This window comes from Pleurodeles waltl, chromosome 8, assembly GCF_031143425.1.
Source record: "Pleurodeles waltl isolate 20211129_DDA chromosome 8, aPleWal1.hap1.20221129, whole genome shotgun sequence".
NCBI classification, from domain to species: Eukaryota; Metazoa; Chordata; class Amphibia; order Caudata; family Salamandridae; genus Pleurodeles; species Pleurodeles waltl.
In genome coordinates, this window is record NC_090447.1 from 1,203,066,929 (window position 1) to 1,203,072,928 (window position 6,000).

Genomic DNA, 6,000 nt, shown 5'->3' on the forward strand with positions numbered 1-6,000 from the left:
GCCCTGTTCAGCTGTGCTTGCCATGGCGGTCTTTGCCCTGTTCAGTGGTGCTTGCCATGGTGGTCTTTGCCCTGTTCAGCAGTGGTTTGCCAACTGTACCATCCTGGGGAGTGCAAAGCCACAGTCTCACAAGTCTTTTCAGTGGGTGGTTTTCCCACTGTACTATCCTAGGGAGTGCAAAGCCACAGTCGCACAAGTCTTTTCAGTGGGTGGCTTGCCCACTGTACCATCCTGGAGCGTGCAAAGCCACAGTCTCACAAGTGGATAACAGTCTCCACTGGTTCTGGAGGGGGACTGGTGCCCAGAGTGCTTCATCCTGTTAAGGACTGAGGTAGTGGATGCTGTTCTCCACTGGTTCTGGAGTGGGACTGGTGCCCAGAGTGCATCACTCTCCCCGTGACGGTCCCAGTTCCGTCACTGTCGCTGCCGCACTTAGGCTACCAGTGCTTGATTTTGCGGTGCTTGCCCTGTTCAGCGGTGCTTGCCATGGCGGTCTTTGCCCTGTTCAGCGGTGCTTGCCCTGGCGGTCTTTGCCCTGTTCAGCGTCTTTGCCCTGTTCAGAGGTGCTTGACTTTACAGTTTCTGACCTGTTCAGCGGTGCTTGCCATGGCGGTCTTTGCCCTGTTCAGCTTTGCCTGCCATGGCGGTCTTTGCCCTGTTCAGCGGTGCTTGCCATGGCGGTGTTTGCCCTGTGCAGCGGTGCTTGCCCTGTTCAGAGGTGCTTGACTTTGCTGTCTCTGACCTGTACAGTGGTGCTTGCCATGGCGGTCTTTGCCCTGTTCAGCGGTGCTTGCCATGGCGGTCTTTGCCCTGTTCAGCGGTGCTTGCCCTGGCGGTCGTTGCCCTGTTCAGCGGTCTTTGACCTGTTCAGCGGTGCTTGACTTTGCAGTTTCTGACCTGTTCACCGTTGCTTGCCATAGCGGTCTTTGCCCTGTTCAGCGGTGCTTGCCATGGCGGTCTTTGCCCTGTTCAGCAGTGCTTGCCATGGCGGCCTTTGCCCTGTTCAGCGAAGCTTGACTTTGCAGTTTCTGACCTGTTCAGCGGTGCTTGCCATGGCGGTCTTTGCCCTGTGAAGCGGTGCTTGCCCTGTTCAGCAGTGCTTGACTTTGCTGTCTCTGACCTGTGCAGCGGTGCTTGCCATGGCGGTCTTTGCCCTATTCAGCGGTGCTTGCCATGGCGGTCTTTGCCCTGTTCAGCGGTGCTTGCCCTGGCGGTCGTTGCCCTGTTCAGCAGTCTTTGCCCTGTTCAGCGGTGCTTGACTTTACAGTTTCTGACCTGTTCAGCGGTGCTTGCCATGGCGGTCTTTGCCCTGTACAGCAGTCTTTGCCCTGTTCAGCGGTGCTTGACTTTGCCGCTTCTGACCTGTTCAGCTGTGCTTGCTATGGCGGTCTTTGCCCTGTTCCAGCGTTGCTTGCCATGGCGGTCTTTGACCTGTTTAGTGGTGCTTAACTTTGCAGTTTCTGACCTGTTCAGCAGTGCTTGCCATTGCGGTCTTTGCCCTGTGCAGCGGTGCTTGCCCTGTTCAGTGGTGCTTGACTTTGCTGTCTCTGACCTGTGCAGCGGTGCTTGCCATGGCGGTCTTTGCCCTGTTCAGCGGTGCTTGCCATGGCGGTATTTGCCCTGTTCAGCGGTGCTTGCCATGGCGGTCGTTGCCCTGTTCAGCGGTGCTTGCCCTGGCGGTCTTTGCCCTGTTCAGCGGTCTTTGCCCTGTTCAGCGGTGCTTGACTTTACAGTTTCTGACCTGTTCAGCGGTGCTTGCCATGGCGGTCTTTGCCCTGTACAGCAGTCTTTGCCCTGTTCAGCGGTGCTTGACTTTGCCGTTTCTGACCTGTTCAGCGGTGCTTGCCATGGCGGTCTTTGCCCTGTTCCAGCGTTGCTTGCCATGGCGGTCTTTGACCTGTTTAGTGGTGCTTAACTTTGCAGTTTCTGACCTGTTCAGCGGTGCTTGCCATTGCGGTCTTTGGCCTGTGCAGCGGTGCTTGCCCTGTTCAGCGGTGCTTGACTTTGCTGTCTCTGACCTGTGCAGCGGTGCTTGCAATGGCGGTCTTTGCCCTGTTCAGCGGTGCTTGCCATGGCGGTCTTTACCCTGTTCAGCGGTGCTTTCCCTGGCGGTCGTTGCCCTGTTCAGCAGTGCTTGCCCTGGTGGTGTTTGCCCTGTTCAGCGGTGTTTGCACTGTTCAGCGGTGCTTGACTTTACAGTTTCTGACCTGTTCAGCGGTGCTTGCCATGGCGGTCTTTGCCCTGTACAGCAGTCTTTGCCCTGTTCAGCGGTGCTTGACTTTGCAGTTTCTGACCTGTTCAGCGGTGCTTGCCATGGCGGTCTTTGCCCTGTTCCAGTGTTGCTTGCCATGGCGGTCTTTGACCTGTTTAGTGGTGCTTGACTTTGCAGTTTCTGACCTGTTCAGCGGTGCTTGCCATGGCGGTCTTTGCCCTGTGCAGACGTGCTTGCCCTGTTCAGCGGTGCTTGACTTTGCTGTCTCTGACCTGTGCAGCGGTGCTTACCATGGCGGTCTTTGACCTGTTTAGTGGTGGTTGACATTGCAGTTTCTGACCTGTTCAGCGGTGCTTGCCATGGCCGTCTTTGCCCTGTGCAGCGGTGCTTGCCCTGTTCAGCGGTGCTTGACTTTGCTGTCTCTAACCTGTGCAGCGGTGCTTGCCATGGCGGTCTTTGCCCTGTTCAGCGGTGCTTGCCATGGCGGTCTTTGCCCTGTTCAGCGGTGCTTGCCCTGGCGGTCTTTGACCTGTTCAGCGGTCTTTGCCCTGTTCAGCGTTGCTTGACTTTACAGTTTCTGACCTGTTCAGCGGTGCTTGCCATGGCGGTCTTTGCCCTGTTCAGCGGTGCTTGCCCTGGTGGTCTTTGCCCAGTACAGCGGTCTTTGCCCTGTTCAGCGGTGCTTGACTTTGCAGTTTCTGACATGTTCAGTGGTGCTTGCCATGGCGGTCTTTGCCCTGTTCAGCGGTGCTTGCCATGGCGGTCTTTGCCCTGTTCAGCGGTGCTTGACTTTGCAGTTTCTGACCAGTTCTGCGGTGCTTGCTATGGCGGTCTTTGCCCTGTGCAGTGGTGCTTGCCCTGTTCAGCGGTGCTTGACTTTGCTGTCTCTGACCTGTGCAGTGGTGCTTGCCATGGTGGTCTTTGCCCTGTTCAGCAGTGCTTGCCCTGACGGTCATTGCCCTGTTCAGCAGTCCTTGAGCTGTTCAGCGGTGCTTGACTTTGCAGTTTCTGACCTGTTCAGCGGTGCTTGCCATGGCGGTCTTTGCACTCTTCAGCGTTGCTTGCCATGGTGGTCTTTGCCCTGTTCCGAGGTGCTTGCCATTGCGATCTTTGCCATGTTCAGCGGTGCTTGCCATGGTGGTCTTTGCCCTGTTCAGCGGTGCTTGCCCTGGCGGTCGTTGCCCTGTTCAGCGGTCTTTGCCCTGTTCAGCAATGCTTGACTTTGCTTTTTCTGACCTGTTCAGCGGTGCTTGCCATGGCGGTCTTTGCCCTGTTCAGCGGTGCTTGCCATGGCGGTCTTTGCCCTGGTCAGTGGTGCTTGCCATTGCGGTCTTTGCCCTGTTCAGCAGTGGTTTGCGCACTGTACCATCCTGGGGAGTGCAAAGCCACAGTCTCACAAGTTTTTTCAGTGGGTGGTTTGCCCACTGTACCATCCTGGGGAGTGCAAAGCCACAGTCTCAAAAGACTTTTCAGTGGGTGGTTTGCCCACTGTATCATCCTAGGGAGTGCAAAGCTACAGTCTCACAAGTCTTTTCAGTGGGTGGTTTGCCCACTGTAGCATCTTAGGGAGTACAAAGCTACAGTTGCACAAGTCTTTTCAGTGGGTGCCTTGCCCACTGTACAATCTTGGGGAGTGCAAAGCCACAGTTTCACAAGTGGATAACAATCTCCACTGGTTCTGGAGGGGGACTGGTGCCCAGAGTGCTTCATCCTGTTAAGGACTGAGGTAGTGGATGCTGTTCTCCACTGGTTCTGGAGTGGGACTGGTGCCCAGAGTGCATCACTCTCCCCGTGGCGGTCCCGTTCCGTCACTGCCCCTGCCGCACAGGGGCTACCGGTGTTTGATTTTGCGGTGCTTGCCCTGTTCAACGGTGATTGCCATGGCGGTCTTTGCCCCGTTCAGCGGTGCTTGCCCTGGTGGTCTTTGCCCTGTTCAGCGGTCTTTGCCCTGTTCAGCGGTGCTTCACTTTACAGTTTCTGACCTGTTCAGCGGTGCTTGCCATGGCAGTCTTTGCCCTGTTCAGCGGTGCTTGCCCTGGCGGTCTTTGCCCTGTACAGCGGTGTTTGCCCTGTTCAGCGGTGCTTGACTTTGCAGTTTCTGACCTGTTCTGCGGTGCTTGCTATGGCGGTCTTAGCCCTGTGCAGTGGTGCTTGCCCTGGCGGTCGTTGCCCTTTTCAGCGGTCTTTGCGCTGTTCAGCTTTGCTTGACTTTGCAGTTTCTGACTTGTTCAGCGGTGCTTGCCATGGCAGTCTTTGCCCTGTTCAGCGGTGCTTGACTTTGCAGTTTCTGACCTGTTCAGCGATGCTTGCCATGGCGGTGTTTGCCCTGTGCAGCGGTGCTTGCCCTGTTCAACGGTGCTTGACTTTGCTGTCTCTGACCTGTGCAGCGGTCCTTGCCATGGCGGTCTTTGCCCTGTTCAGCAGTGCTTGCCATGGCGGTCTATGACCGTTTCAGCGGTGCTTGCCCCTGCTGTCGTTGCCCTGTTCAGCGGTCTTTGCCCTGTTCAGCGGTGCTTGACTTTGCAGTTTCTGATCTGTTCAGTGGTGCTTGCCATGGCGGTCTTTACCTTGTTCAGCGGTGCTTGCGATGGCGGTCTTTGCCCTGTTCAGCGGTGCTTGACTTTGCAGTTTCTGACCTGTTCAGCGGTGCTTGCGATGGCGGTCTTTGCCCTGTACAGCGGTGCTTGCCCTGTTCAGTGGTGCTTGACTTTGTTGTCTCTGACCTGTGCACCGGTGCTTGCCATGGCGGTCTTTTCCCTGATCAGCGGTGCTTGCCATGGCGGTCTTTGCCCTGTTCAGCGGTGCTTGCCCTGGCAGTCGTTTCCCTGTTCAGCGGTCTTTGCACTGTTCAGCGGTGCTTGACTTTGCAGTTTCTTACCTGTTCAGCGGTGCTTGCCATGGTGGTCTTTGCCCTGTTCAGCGGTGCTTGCCATGGCGGTCTTTGCCCTGTTCAGCGGTTCTTGCCATGGCGGTCTTTGCCCTGTTCAGCGATACTTGACTTTGCAGTTTCTGACCTGTTCAGCAGTGCTTGCCATGGCGGTCTTTGTACTGTTCAGCGGTGCTTGCCATGGCGGTCCTTGCCCTGTTCAGCGGTGCTTGCCATGGCGGTCTTTGCCCTGTTCAGCGGTGGTTTGCCCACTGTACCATCCTGGGGAGTGCAAAGCCACAGTCACACAAGTTTTTTCAGTGGGTGGTTTGCCCACTGTACCATCCTGGGGAGTGCAAACCCACAGTCTCACAAGTCTTTTCAGTGGGTGGTTTGCCCACTGTACCATCCTAGGGAGTGCAAAGCCACAGTTGCACAAATATTTTCAGTGGGTGGCTTGACCACTGTACAATCTTGGGGAGTGCAAAGCCACAGTCTCACAAGTGGATAACAATCTCCACTGGTTCTGGAGGGGGACTGGTGCCCAGAGTGCTTCATCCTGTTAAGGACTGAGGTAGTGGATTCTGTTCTACACTGGTTGTGGAGTGGGACTGGTGCCCAGAGTGCATCACTCTCCCCGTGACGGTCCCAGTTCCGTCACTGCCGCTGACGCACATGAGCTACCGGTGCTTGATTTTGCGGTGCTTGCCCTGTTCAACGGTGCTTGCCATGGCGGTCTTTGCCCTGTTCAGCGGTGCTGGCCCTGGCGGTCTTTGCCCTGTACAGCGGTCTTTGCCCTTTCAGCGGTGCTTGACTTTACAGTTTCTGACCTATTCAGCGGTCCTTGCCATGGCGGTCTTTGCCCTGTTCAGCGGTGCTTGCCCTGGCGGTCTTTGCCCTGTGCAGCGGACTTTGCCCTGTT